The sequence below is a fragment of the Ambystoma mexicanum genome, chromosome 1q (genome assembly GCF_040938575.1).
Source record: "Ambystoma mexicanum isolate Mex_15411 chromosome 1q, UKY_AmexF1_1, whole genome shotgun sequence".
In the NCBI taxonomy this organism is placed as follows: domain Eukaryota; kingdom Metazoa; phylum Chordata; class Amphibia; order Caudata; family Ambystomatidae; genus Ambystoma; species Ambystoma mexicanum.
This window is the reverse complement of record NC_090922.1, coordinates 299,168,389-299,183,680: the sequence shown is the minus strand read 5'-3', so window position 1 is coordinate 299,183,680 and position 15,292 is coordinate 299,168,389. Positions and strand designations below refer to the sequence as shown.

The 15,292-nt window shown below is 46.5% G+C and overlaps 1 protein-coding gene across 2 annotated transcripts in view; it reads right to left on the bottom strand.

Annotated features, from left to right (window-relative positions):
- LOC138527531 (uncharacterized) overlaps positions 1–15,292 on the bottom strand; it is a 1,006,733-nt gene that overhangs the window by 374,547 nt on the left and 616,894 nt on the right. The gene's annotated exons all lie outside the window — the stretch shown is intronic.

Here is a 15,292-nt window from a genome sequence, read left to right as displayed (position 1 = left end):
GTTATGAATATTGACCTAATCCCATTCGCATTACAATGAAAACCGTGTTCCTAATGTTCCAACTTTCGATCGATGTCGCTGCCATTTTAAGAATCATCCACCATTTTGATTTCAACTCTTGTTTCATGTTCTAAAACGGTGGACTGTGTTTTCAACTTGCAGTCGAGCTGAACAACCTTTGAGTTCTGTTAATGTTTTAGCTGATCGAGAGCAGACTACTTGACCAATGTAAAGAAAACTTGTAACTCGAATGAACTGCCATCTAAGTGTTGTCTGCGCTCACAAACCTCATCCTCGTATAAACAAAGAGACAATGGAAAACAAACTCAGATCGTGTGTTCTGGCTAAACTGCATTGTAGCGTTTCTTGGAATAAGGCTTACTGTGGATCAGAGAACCAACAGCATCATTGTGACTTCATGGACATGCAAACTTGCTTAATTCCTTTTATAATATTGTAATGTTTATCATATGAACTGGGCACAAACTCTAGCAGTGACTTATTAGCTTGGCGAGAGGCTGGACAACGTTTTAAAAATGGTATAAATATGTCTGTGTTTAGATGTCCAGCACTCTCACCCCTCACTGTGTCTGCTGGTAAACAATGCGAGGTGTTGGGAGCCAGATAGCTATCTGTTTTGCTTTGAAACTGTACAGTAATAAAAGATATTTGTATCTTTCCAACCCGTGATTGGCGTATTTCATTTGTCGTACTAAGCCTCGATATTTGTTTGGTCTTCCAGAAGGTGTGAGGGGCTGTGCGGCAGGCAATGTTTGGGCCCAGACCGGCTGCTGTCGTGCCCGCACCGATGATCGTAGCCTCACCTAGCTCCTGCATTTGGTGGGGGTGAGTTGTTTTTTCCGCGGCCGACGGAAAGGAAGGTAGGAGGGTGATAATCCATTTTCAAAACAAAAGGAGAGTTGGCCCAATGCTCTTTACTTAAATCATTTGTGAAAGAAATGTGAAGAGGTAACACCCTCTCCCCCTTCTGACTCTCAGGGCGGTACCGACGGCGAGTGTACCATTTGCGGTGTGGGTCTGTGTTACTTGGCAAGCACGAACATATACTTTGAGGGGCAGGATTGCAGACTCTGCCTCATTCTGGAGTGGGAAAAGACTAGAGAGAACCAAGAGAAAGAGACAGAAAAGAAAAATAAAAGAAACCCTGAGTTGCCTCGCAGGGGTGCTCCACCGGTGTTTCAGCTCCAGTGGGCCTCTGAGGCCCTGAGGGTTTCAGGGTTTGTGCTAATGGGCACATTTCGTACCTCTAGTTAACTGGAGGTTAGACCTCCGGAAGTTGGACAGACAGCGAGAGGTTCTGCCCTTAGGAGTCCCTTTAGGTGGCTGGTCCCCTGTGCACCGTGCTGACGAGGCCGCGCTGAGTTTGATTGGGAAAGGAAGGGACGCTGAGGAAGCGTAAAGTAATGTTTTGCGCTCAGTTTCACTAAATTGCCACCCTTTTCCAGATGAATTTCAGCCAATGGGGGTCTAGCAGTGTGCGTGCGTGTAATGTTTGTTCTGTGTTACGGGAGTACTGTCCGTGGCAGACTGCAGCTACCTTTAGAGTAGGGTAGGTGACAGAGAAGCAAACCATTGTCCAAAGTGAAGCGACCAAAGGGAAATCACTTAAGCACGCAGGTGGTAGTCCTTAAACCCAAGAGTTGTGTACTCCAGTCATCCGAGGTAAAGGAGCGGCTACGTGCTCAGATTTCAGGGGACACAGGTTGCATAGCCCGAGTATTGGTCTATTTATGAAAAGCCAAACACCCCTCTGCCCAAGTTGTTGTGTAAAGGTTATTTAACAAATGTGAATGGACTTGATCTCAGGTGTTTGTGTAATACTTGTTCCCTAAAACAAATTTACTAGGTATTAGCCTATACTCCCCTGTGCATCCCATCCTTGTGATTGCAGGGTAGATAGACTTTTGAGTGATACCAGGGATATTTTCCCACTTGGAGTGTATGTGGGGCTACAGTGTGGTGACACACGTTTTCATTTCTCTAGTCTCTATTTAGCCCCTCGCGAAGTTTATTCGAATAAAGTACTTGTATCGATATTCTTCCAGATATCTTTAATTAAATAATGTATGTGTTAGTGCCTCCCGCCCCCCTCCATTTGTCATTTTTCCCTAGCAGCCACAAACTTGGGAGGGTACACGAAGATTGAATCCACATTTAGTATATGGACCAGCATGTCATTCACAAAAATAGATCAGACCACGAATAATAGAGCCGAGACCTTAGGTTTCAGCACAGAAGAAGCCAATCGTATCTGATCACTTATTAAGTTGACTGGGGAAGAATTATTAACCTCGGAGAAACCAGAGGCACTCATAAAACAATTAGAGTGGAAAATACGACGTGAAGTCAATCTCAAACTACATGCATCAACATTAGCACAGTACTATTAGGCACAGAGGATCCCGAGGGGGTTAAGGGTTAACCTTGAACCAACATTGTGCAAGGAGAATCCCACATTCGTCAAGAGATGGCGCCAGATCCTTAACAAGTGCTCATTGGACCTCAGACTCCCGGAGCAGGACGTATTGGCGCGGCCAGTTCAGCACGGGCCGATTCGGCGCGACCGCTTTGGCGCAGCAGACATTTTGGCGCGCCCAGTTCAGCTCGCCCAGTTCGGCGCAGGAACGTTTCGCCACTCTGATTTTTTGGCGCGAGGGATGCCGGCTGGAATGCTGGCTGGGTGCTGCAAAAAATGGGCAACCAACAGACACATAAGCAATCAACAGATACATATTTGAAGCAGTATGTATGTAATGCTGGCTGGATGCACAGATATGTAAGCAATCAACAGATGCATATCCCGAGGCATACCAAATACATTTTCCAAAGCAAGATGGGATTTTCCAATTCATCGATGGGGCCCCAGGGTGGGGGCGTGGTAGTGGGGGCGGGGGGTTTGAGATCATGTGAGGGGAGAGCAGGGGAACAAGCCAGAGGAGTGCATTGTGAAGGGCAATGTACGCGCACGTCCGTCTGCAGTGTGAAATACCTGCCGCTGCTCTGTGCCTGTTTTCTCAGTGTGAGAGCTTGACCCGTTTGTCTCTGACCCGCAACATAAGAGTACCTGTCCCTGTGGTGTAAACTACTGCGTCCCCACAGTGACAGTATGTGCGAAGTCCTGTGCGATGTCTGCGCAGTGCGGGTCTCGGGCCACAATGTGAGAGTGCGCGTACCTGAAGCAGTGTGAAGGCTTCCCCGGCAGTGTGTGTATCGGACCCAGGTGAGAGTACGTGCCCTGCGGCGTGCAGCTGCACGAGTGTGACACAACAGTGCAAGAATTTATGTCCCTGCAGTGTGTATATGTGTGCAGTGTGCCTGTGAAATGTGTGCGTATCGGTCATCACACAGTGAGAGAGTTTGTGTTGCTGCAGTGAGAATTTCAGGAGCACAGCGCCTGAGTGCTTTTTTTCCCGGTAGTGCAGTGAGAGAGGGCGAGTCCTTGCACTGTGAGTGTTTTTCCCTACGGTTCGTGCTTCCTGTATTGCATGTGTTCCCATAGTCTGCCATTGTGTATTTCGGAGAGTGTGCTGGTGCCTTTTTCTGTAACGCGATGGGTTGTCTCTGCGGTGTAATGCTCGAATCTATGCCGTGTGTCTTGAGGCCGGTCCCACAATGCAAGTGTGCGTGTCCCTGCAGTGTGGGTATTGGACGCACAATATGCGGGCATGTGTAGTGAGATAGCGTTTTTCCCTGCAATGTATGCCTATGTACTTACTGTATAATAGTTTGCTACCGGCCGTGTGAGTGGGTTGGGTGACTGTAGTGTGAGCTGAAGCACAAAAGCGTGTCCCCCGCAATGTGTGTATATCTGCCCAAAATGCGAGAGTGAGTGTGCTTGCCGTCCAGGCAAAGGCAGGGAAGGGGGTGCCAGTGCGTGCTGCTGAAATGTTACTGCAGGATACTGGAGCGCAGAGGGTCACTGACCTGTAGAACACCTGCGCTTCTCAGTTTGCCCATTGCATAGTTTGGCGTGAGGGCGTTTAGACGTGGCTGCAATCTTAGCCACGTCCAAACGTCCCTCGCGCCAAATCGACGGTGCCAGAAAGGCTTCTGCGCCAAAGTGGGCGCGCCGAATTAGCCGACACGCCAAACCGGCCGGCGCCGAAATAGCAGCGCCAAAAAGGGGTGTACCGTCATACTCCTTACGATTGAAGAACTAGCACAGAGTCTCAAGACTCTGGATGAGGATATTGTGAACCTTAAAACATCTTTCACCAAATGCTATTCAGCAGACCAACTCCAAGAAGTTCTGGATGATACAAATCAAAAAATACAAAGATATAAGCAGGAGCTACAAACTAAGAAAATCTGTAAATTTAGACGGGACACGTTTGATTGTAAATTGTCTATACATGGCAGGATTACTAAGGGCATCGTCCGAATAATCCCTATCAAGGCCAAGCAACGAAGCCAGGAACACCTCATACCGGTGCCACGTCTTCAGACGCCTCAAGCACAGAATTAGACCATGCCACAGAGCCTGAAACTATACAACTGACAGGTTCCAGTAGCATTGTAATAGCAGACGCAGAGGTACGTTTTTTAGAAAAGGACCTATCAGACGCGGACAAAAAAAGAAATCTACCCAGAAAGAAGACACAGAAGAAGACCTAGTAGTCAACATATCCTCTTACAGACTCTCTTGTCTAGAGCTGCAGGTACTTAGAAAAGGGCTTTCATTTGTTCCACAGAATAACAGTATGCTTTTTAAGGAGAAGTTTGACTTTTTTAAATTACTGAGGAAAATTAAGCTGAAACTATTCTTTGCAGGCCTAGAAGAAGATGGCCAGGAAGGCGATGAGCAATCTGAGTACCTAGAGATTAGCCCGAAGAACATGTTTAACCCTCCAGTGCAGAATCATGTCATGTCCACCTTCGAGAAGGCAATACATCAAGACCTTCATAAATTGCAGTTTAAAAGTAAAGGATTGAGTAACTTCTCAGCACGAGAGCGCCAAACATTGAAAAACTTGTTGGATAACAACACAATAATTTTTAAACCACATGACAAAGGGGGGGGCCCTCGTGCTAATGGATAAACAGGATTATCTGGAGGAAATAGAGCGGCAATTGTCTGACAAGGAAACATATCAAGAAATTTCATTCAATCCTACAACACGAGTAATGACCCTGATAGAGGAGACGCTGGATGAAGCTGAGAGGTGGGAGGTCATATCTGAGAAAACACTAAGATTTTTGGAGAACAAACATCCCATAATACCGGTCCTATATATACTCCCTAAAATTCACAGAAGGCTTTTAAAACCTCCAGGATGCCCAATAATTGCTGCAACAGAGAGCCTTCTGGAGCCACTTGCACAAAACTTGGACAGGATCTTACAACACCTAATACAGAACACCCACATATTTGAGGGATACTATGGCCTTTTTGAAAAAACTCCAAGCAGTACAGTTTGTTGAAGGACGGGACACATTGTTCACAATGGATGTGACGTCACTGTACACAAATATAGCCCATGAATCGGGACTTGAGGCAGTGGAATGGCTGCTGCTGAACTCAGAGAATTGTCAAGGCGACCGTGTATTTGTATTGACTCTACTTAAGCTTGTTTTGATGAACAACTTCTTTAAGTTTGATGAGAGATACTTTTTGCACATTTCAGGAACAAGCATGGGAGCAGCCATGGCTCCTTGCTATGCAAATATATATATGTATTTTCTTGATTCGAACACGTGATCGCCTCGCCAAGATGGTCGAGACACCTGACCCTGTACACCCGCTATATGGACGACATTTTTGGGATCTGGAGCGGACCAGAAGATAAATTAAAGGACTTCTTCAATATGATGAACCAGATGCACCTGAGAATCCAATGTACAACTCTCATGTGCAAGTCCAATATTCATTTTTTGGATGTTGAGGTCTATGTGCAAACACAGAAACTGGAGACCCGCGTTTTCACTAAAGCTACAGACAGGAACAGCCTGCTTCTTGCTACTAGTTTTCACCCACAGAGAACATTGGACAGTGTCCCCCTGAGCTAATTCCTACGGTATAGGCAAAACATCTCAGAACCTTTGGAGTACACACGGCAATCTGCTATGCTGGAGAAGAAATTTGAGGAAAGGGTCTATGATCGTACACTCATAGAGAGTGTGAAATGCAGAGTTAGCAAAGTTCAAAGAGACACTTTGCTCTCACCCAAAGCTCAGAAGACCAGTGAGACACTTGTATGTGTAACGACACACTCTAGGCAAAGTAAAAGAATCAAGAGGATAATACAGAAAAATTGGGCAATGCTACAAATGGGCCCAAAGCTCCAGCAACTCTTTCCACAACACCCACATTTGCATATAAGAACAATAAGGCGCTTCGTAGCAGCCTCATTAAAGCAGAACTACAAATTCCGAGATCTGACATGAGTACATACAGGGGCACGATCCCCTGCTTGAATTGCCAACACTGTGCAAATGTCATTAAGGGTAACAGTGTTAGACATCCACACTCGGGTAAACCGATTTGGCTCAAACATTCATGCACATGTGATGCAGTGAATGTTATCTATTGCCTGAAATGTCCTTGCGGCTTCTACTATATGGGGATGACCACTAGGAAGGCCAAGATACGCTGGACGGAACATAAATCAAATAGCCAGAAATCACCAGTAGCGGTACACTTTGCAGAAGCCAGACATACAGTGGCACAACTGAAATGTGTCATACTAGAACAAGTGAAACAGGGGTCAAGGGGTGGTGATATTTTAAGGAAGCTCCAACAGAGAGAAATCTTGTGGATTGAGCTGCTGGATTGCCTCAGACCAAGGGGTATGAACCTTGAATTTGATTGGATGTGTTTCGTTTAACAAGCCCTAGCCTTATGTTAGGAGCCCCTTGAATAAATTGGCCTCTGTCTGCCACGTAGATTGTTAGTGGTATATGTGTTGACTAGAAGTGGAACTTTCCTTTACAATTGTCACCTGCTTCGTCAAGTAACATGCCTTGTTAAATAACATGCTGCCAGATGACACTAAGATTGTGAACGGCTTGGATACTCGCATTGGGGGTTACAAGTGCGGCAGATTGGAGAGACAGATATCGGACTCTCGTTAGCTATCTTCTACACCTTGGTTGTCTGTTGATGTCAGTGACAAACCACTAACAAATTTGGCAAATTTCACCTTCTCTATATAGGAACGTGCTGCTTAATGACCTTAACAATGTGAACGGCTTGGATGCCCAGCTCGGGTGTTCATAGTGCGGCAGAATGCAGAGACAGATGGCTGCCTCTTGATGTCTATCATTCACACTTCGGTTGCATGTTGATGTAAATGACATAAGTTGCGAGTTTGGCCGATACACGGATCAAGTTGTGTTCTATCTCTTTGCTGTCCTAACAGACCACAGGAGTAATTTGAGTATGTTGTGATTCTGAAATACATTGATACTAATGAACTCGGTGGCCATGGGGGCCCCAGCAGACCTTGATCTGCATTACCCCTATGCCTACCTCCAGGAAATGTTTCTGTTGTGCACTTGACTACAAAACCATTATATTAAAAAAAGACAGTCACAAGGGCGCGATTCAATTGGGTCAATTGCAATTGTCCACTGTTTCCTATGCATGCAACACTTTAGCGCTAATCCGGCATGTACGCGAAACCGAGACCCAAACATTACCTAGTTAGAGTTAAGCATCTTTAGGCTCCTGCGACCCAGGTGTTTATTGACATCTGCCACGTTGCCGGACCGTACACCTCTCAGAATGGGGCTCGTAATTGCCCACTCCAAGATGGCGGCCGTTGGCACTTGCGCGCATGTGCGAAATTGCCACGGCAACCAATATACACAAGAGTAAGACAGCCCCGCGCTTATGCGTCGGACGGCTGGTTTTCTTTTTGCTTCTTACACAGCGAGGTGAGTGCTCGCCCGGCTGATTTCTTTAGAAACTTGCCGTCACTGTGCAGGTGATTCATTAGTTCTGTACTCATGCGTATTTTGAGAATTATAAGATGTACGTGTTGTTTAGACGCGCTAGTGTCCCGCACTGTAATGGGAAGTCTTGTAACTTCACGTTAGTATCAGCAGAACGCCACAACGCCATAGATTGTAACGCGGCTTAGACCGCCTATTCGGGGTGGCTGGTTTTCGGGGTTGGAAGCCCCTCGTAATGTCCGGTTCAGGCACACTGTTGTACCTTACCTTCCCCCACGGGATAGCTTGTTTGGAGCTTTTAGCAGCTCTGAGTCTATAATGGTGTGCCATATGCACATGAGATTGATTGAGAGGCCATAGGGGCCTGATGTTAGTTGACAGTGAGGTTTCTCCATTTTTTAATTCTCACACCCCATCCTTCCCTCCCAATAGGGTATCGGGTATCCTGAAATTCGACACAAATCTGCAGCCGGACCGAGTGGTGCACTGCGGTCCTGTGAGCCTGATCCTACTACCTGACAACTACTGTTGATGGACTACGAGGTTTGTGATCCTCCCAATACTATAAGTGATTTAGTTGTCGTTAAAAACTCTAAAGCCTTAGTGATTGTGTTTTCTGTTACCTTCTAGAGATCAGAATTGTGATAAATTTTAAAAAGTTGGAACGAACAGCAACCATAGCCCTGAGGATGGATTCTGTAGTAATCTGAAACGTGTTGGCAACTGATTGAACTCAATGGTGCTGTTTGGAATGGTCTAAATGGACATTGATGATTCATCAAAAAAATTTCTAGTGTGCATGTTGTACACACTAGTCATTGTAAATTGCTTTGGAGATGCTTTTCCTTCTTTTTTGAAAAATGTGCAAGTAGCGATTGACAGTGGATTATAGTGATTCCTGTAACAAGTGTGGAGTACCATTTCGACTCACTATTGTACTCCTCATGTTATACTTTTTCTGTATTAAAAAATCTGTTTGTTACAAATGCACATTCTTCTTTTTTGAAAGTGATTATAGCCACAACACTGGCCTAATTGCCAGTTTCTCAATTGTATCACGGAAACATACCCACTCTCTTCTTGAGAGTAACGTCTGTTAATTGTTTGTGTAATACTTGTTCCCTAAAACAAATTTACTAGGTATTAGCCTATACTCCCTTGTGTATCCCATCCTTGTGATTGCAGGGTAGATAGACTTTTGAGTGATACCAGGGATATTTTCCCACTTGGAGTGCATGTGGGGCTACCGTGTGGTGACACACGGTTTCGTTTCTCTTGATCTCAGGTGCCCCACTTGATATTAATTACTTATTTACAAAATGTAAATGGACTTGTTCCCAGGTGCCCCCACTTGATGTTATTTAATTATTTATGTATTTGCCAAATGTTAATGGACTTGTTCTCAGGTGCCCCACTTGTTTGTATTTAATTCGTTATTTACCTAATGTGAATGGACTTGTTCTCAGGTACCCCATTTGACGCGGTTTAATTATTTTTTTTTACCAAATGTGAATGGATTTGTTCCAATGTACCCCAGGTGATGCTATTTTATTATTCAATTAACAAATGTGAACTTATTTAAGACAGGAGGTAATGTAAGGACGATCTGTACGTGTTCACTTATTGAATATACTTATCGAGAACACCTCACTTTGGGGCGTACAGGTGTTATATTGCTTGTGTGTACTGAGTATCAGGTTTCACAAATTCTGTTTCATAAAGAAGGCTGTCAAGCTTGTCAAAACAAATAAGGCTGTGACTGTTCTTTTACTATGTGCACACTAATTATTGTTCGCCGCCAGGGCTGACCTGCTCATAGAAGGCCAACCCGCACACCGGGCAACCCGCCCAAGATTGAGAGCTGCCATTAAGCCCTATATAGGGTCCACCTATCACCCCTCTGGGTTTCTCTTTCACACATGTGTGCGGTAAGGTGTAAATATCCCATGTTCAGGTCTCCCACACCCCACAGGTTGCTACTCATCCCTTCTTTCCGACTATTAGGGAGAAACACCTTACACTCTTGGAGGCACTGCTGAGATCCCAGGGGGGTATTCACAAGGCTCAGAGCACTGTTTAATAAATTAGTGGATAATTACCTGCCTTAAAATGGTGCATGAATATGTGTTATATTGGGTCCAAGCTGAGGGGCTTAGTCCAGAGGCCTGTTTCATAGTAGGCAAGGTCCCCCTACACATTACAACAGAGGAAGTATCAACCATGATTGGTTCTCTGGTACCTATCACTGGTAAAGTGAAAAGTGTGGGACGCATACCTGGTCAGGATACCAAATGTTAAATGCTATGTTATGGTGGAGTTACAGGTAAAACATTGACCACTGAGATTCAAGGCGGGGAACCTTTGATTACCTGCCCTGTCTGGAACTTGGGACACTTGGCTCGGAATACTGCTGCGCCCAGAATCTACTACCCCCACCAACCATGCCATAGTCATTGCTGCTGCGGTGGATGAAACCGTTAGAGTAACAATGGAGCGACAATCCTCGTCCCCCTTGTTTAGTGAACATTGGGCCTACACCCGCTTACGTCCCTTTTCAGGAGAAAAACCCATGCCTAAAGGAGAAGAGGGCTATGAACTGTGGGCACATCTCACACAGCTCATGTTACAGGACTGGAAAGTGTCTGATCAAGAGAAAAGGAGATGACTGATAGAGGCATTGCGAGGACCTGCACAACAGACAGTACAGTCCCTTCGCGTCCTGAGTCCTGATTCTACTTCCTCACAAGTGATGGGTGCACTGGAAGGAGCGTTTGGCACTACCAAACCAGGGGAGCACTTAATGATGAGGTTTCATGCCATTTCTCTGAAACTGGGGGAGAAATTGTCAGACTACCCAGGGAGGATGGAGCAAATTCTACGCCTGGCACACCAAAGAGGAGGAGTAGAGACTACCCAATTCAACAGGTGTCGTCAGAAACAGATACTTAAGAGGGGCCAAAGAAGTCGCCATACCCATTCTGCAATTGAGACTGTGTGAGAAATTGGACACACCTCCTTCCTATGAAGACCTAGTAAGGTCAATAAGGGCACTGGTAGAAGAAACAGGTGATGTTAGTGTCCAGAGCCACCTGTCCAAGGCAGGATCCCAGCACCCAACAATGCCCCTTCCCAGCAGAAGCAGATTGAAGATCTGCAACAGCTACTAGGGAAACTACAGACCCAGCTGCTAGTCAGAGAAAGTCTGAATGTGACTCAACAGCGAGGCAGAGACCTTTTTCATGCATCACGTGACAGAGAACACCAGGTATTTCGACGAGCTCAAGAACCCCGAGAATATTCTACCCAATCATCTGCACCCTTACCACCATGAAGATTTTGCCATTGATGTGGGGAGGACAGCCACTCAACCAGTCTGTGTGACCAAGACCAAGACTATGCCCGAGTAGCGGCCCGATTTAATGCACTGAAGCCAACTCCTGACCGGGCATTGTCGGGAAACGCACAGGAGGTTGTAGCAGAGGAACAGCTAGAACCTCGACCACGAGTAGGCTCCAGCGCAAACAATCCCGGCATCTCCATGAGGACACCGAACTTCGATGATCCACTACCAAGTATCAAGTTAAGGCTCAGGAGGGTCCCACAGCTGACCATCTTCGCTTAGTCCACAAGCTCTGCAACTCCAAGAAAGTGTCACCAGCAACCTGCCACAAACTACAAACGCAAGCCCGTTTTCCTCGAGGCATTCCTGCTGGTCTCATTGGACCTACAATGACAATCCCAGTTGATCTTGAGGGGCGAAGAACTACAGCACTACTGGACAGTGGCTACCAGGTCACCATTGTGTATGAGCCCTACTATCGGCAACATATGTCACATCTGCCCTTAGAACCACTGAAGGGGCTAAATCTGATGGGAGTCGGAGATGCAGCCTGTCGATATCTGGGGTACATCTGCGTGAAGATACACCTAACTCAAGAGGTGGCTGGAGTAAACAACACTTTGACCACCCTGGCATTAGTGTGCACCACCAAGAACCCGAATCCGGAGGTACCTCTGGTCATGGACACCAACTCCGCCCTGTTTGGTACCCTAGCCAGGATGCGTATGGAGATGGCCGGCCCGCAGTTTGCACAATCACTGAAGATGCACCCAGTTTGCCAACAGGTCTAAATCAAGAGAAGCCTGGAGAAGGTGGAACCACCTGATGGGCCAGTGGGAGATGTGACCACCGCCAACCACAGTAAACTTGACATACTGACAGGTCAGATAGTAATGGTGCCTGGCCATGTGCAAATCCAAGGACAAAACCATTACAGGAGATTAGTGATGGAGGCGCCGGAAGGTGAAGAACTGTCTGATCTGTGATACTGGTCAAAGAATGACACACATCACAGTCCCGATCACTAATGTAACAGACAAAACGGTGCATCTACCCGTAGGCCTGACAATCACACAGTTCCACCTTGCTGACTCAGTGGCACAAGCGGCTGGTACCAGAAGCATATATCCCCCCTTGGATGTGGGAAAGAGAAACATTGGTGAGTCCCTGTTGTCGGAAAGCGAAAAGAATCATCTGTGAGACCAGCTGTCCATGCGGCCCAATGTATTTTCAACCAGTGAGTGGGACTTGGGTGAAGCCAAGGTGGTGAAGCATCACATCCGCCTGAGAGACGACACCTTCTTTCGAGGAAGGTCATGAAGGATAGCACCAGCTAAAGTGAAGGACGTTTGGCGGCACCTTGAAGAATTGCAGCACGCAGGTATCATCCAGGAGTCGAAAAGCCCTGATTCTTCCCCTATCGTGGTGGCAAGAAAGAAGAACCATGATGTACGGGTATGCATCGAGTACCGGCGGCTAAACAGCAGAATGGTGCCAGACCAATACACCACCCGCCAAGTGGATGAGGCTCTTGACTGTCTAGTTGGAAGCAAGTGTCTCCCTCTTAAAACTATGGAGTGGATACTATCAGATCCCCATGATTTTACTCGAATGCCACAGGGGATATCGGGAGCGCCAGCCACGTTTCAACATTTGATGGAAAGAACTGTGGGGGGCATGAATTAGCTTGAAGTACTGGTTAGCTTAGATGATGTGATCGTGTTCGGGAGAACACTGGAGGAACACCATCAAAGGTTGCTGAAAGTTTTGGATTGTCTCCAACAACAGGGACTGAAGGTATCTTTGGAAAAGTGCCAGTTTTGCTGCACCAGTATGAAGCATATTGGCCATCTGGTGGCAGTCGAAGGAGTATGTGTGGATCCAACAAAGATGGACGCCCTTGCCAATTGGACCCCGTCTGCAGACCCTGCGAGAGATGAGAAGTTTCCTGGGGTTACGCAATTATTACCAAAGGTTTGTGGCAGGGTTCGCCAACATAGCCCGACCACTCACTGACTTGACCAAGGGTTATTCAGCTGTACAGAAGACGGCGGATAGCCGCAGGAATCAGTCCAAGACACAGTACCACCCCAAAGAGAACTTTGGTCCACGATGGAGTGAGAAGTGTGAGCAAGCCTTTGCTCGTCTAAGAAAAAAAGACACTTACAGAAGTGCCTGTCCTGGCACACGCTGATCCACAACTGCCTTACATCTTACATGTGATGCCAGCTTGGATCGGTTGGGTGCCATACTCTGCCAAGAACAGCAGGGAACCATGAGACCTGTGGCTTTTGCCAGCTGTTGGCTGAGCCCCTCCGAAATGAGCTACCCTACCCACAAGCTGGACTTCTTGGCACTGAAGTGGGCTCTGTCTGAAAAATTACATGACTATTTATACAAAGCTACATTCACCGTGAGGACGGACAACAATCCCCTGACATACATCCTCAAGTCTGTCAAATTGGATGCTGCCGGCCACAGATGGTTAGCAGCTTTGTCCGTGTAGAACTTCCAATTGGAATACCGCCCTGGAGTTAATAACATAGATGCAGATGCACTGTCCCAAAGACTCCCCACTGACGACAGCTCAGAGTCCATCCCTATCGAGACGGCGTCTGTGGCCACGATGAAAGCCATTTGCAGGAAAGGAATCGGTCAGCCAGCTGAATCAGCTTGTTTTATCAACTGCCTAGAGGGCACACCAAAGGGGGTCTCCATGAGCTATTGTGATGCAACCCGTCTAATGGCTCCCAAACTGCCGCACCGGAACCAGGCAGACTTGAGACAAAAACAGTTGCAAGACTTGGAAATACACAAAGTGCTGCAAGGCAAAGACAACGGCGCAACAGGGCCACCACACAGCAGAAACCTGCCCAATCACTAGATCTATCGCAAAGAATGGAAATCGCTAGTGATGAAGGGAGGAGTGCTCTACAAGGAGAGCCAAGTTCAAGGACAACTTATACACCGACTGGTGCTACCACAATCATCACATCCACTGGCCCTACGTGCCCTTCATGAGCACCATGAACAGCTGGGAAGTGAACGGACATTAGAGTTAGTACGAAGCCGCTTTTACTGGCCACAGCTAAGCCCAGAAGTACAAGAGTATTGCCACACCTGTGCCCGATGCATCACCAGAAAAACTCTCAGCCATTCAGCCGCAGCTCTTCAGCATCTACAGAGTTCTGGACCCATGGACTTAGTTTGTGTGGACTTCCTGAGTCTTGAAATCGACAACAGCGGGATTCAGAACATCTTGGTAGTGACAGACCACTTTACCTGATATGCCCAAGCATATCTCACTAGAGATCAGAAAGCGGCTACTATAGCGAAAGTACTCAGGGACAAATGATTTGTGCATTATGGCTGGCCTGCTCACCTACATTGCTATCAAGGGCGAGACTTCGAAAATAAAACTCATCAAAGAACTCATGCAGTTGATTGGGGTAAAGAAAACCAGGAATTCCCCCTACCACAATGGCTTTATGTAAAAAATATCATCTCATAAAGAAACCATTAGGAACACTCAAAACTCCCTAGATCCTGTCTGTCTGGAAAACACCCCGAAGGTACCCACTAACCAGGCCGATAATATTCCATCTTTATCCTTTTGTCAATACTTTGAGGAACAAGTACGTAAGATCATTCAGGATCTTAAAGCTAGTTACTGGCCAGGAGACGATTGTCCGACTAACATCTTTCCAGATTCTCTTGATTTATTGGTTCCCTGGCTTACGAAGCTTATCAACTTATCATTTGACGAGGGTGCTGTTCCATCTTATTTCAAGGTTACTTGGGTAACACCTTTGCTGAAAAAAGCCAACTTAGATCCTTTGATTGCTGACAATTACAGGCCCATAACTAACGTGCCATTTATCCTCAAAATCTTAGATAAATTAGCTTATCTTCAACTACAAACACACATTGAGGAACATAACATCTTGGGCATGCAACAGTCCGGCTATAGAGCACAGCATGGGACAGGACACGCCGGATAAAGGTCATCCTGCCCTGCTGATGCTCGTGGACCTCTCT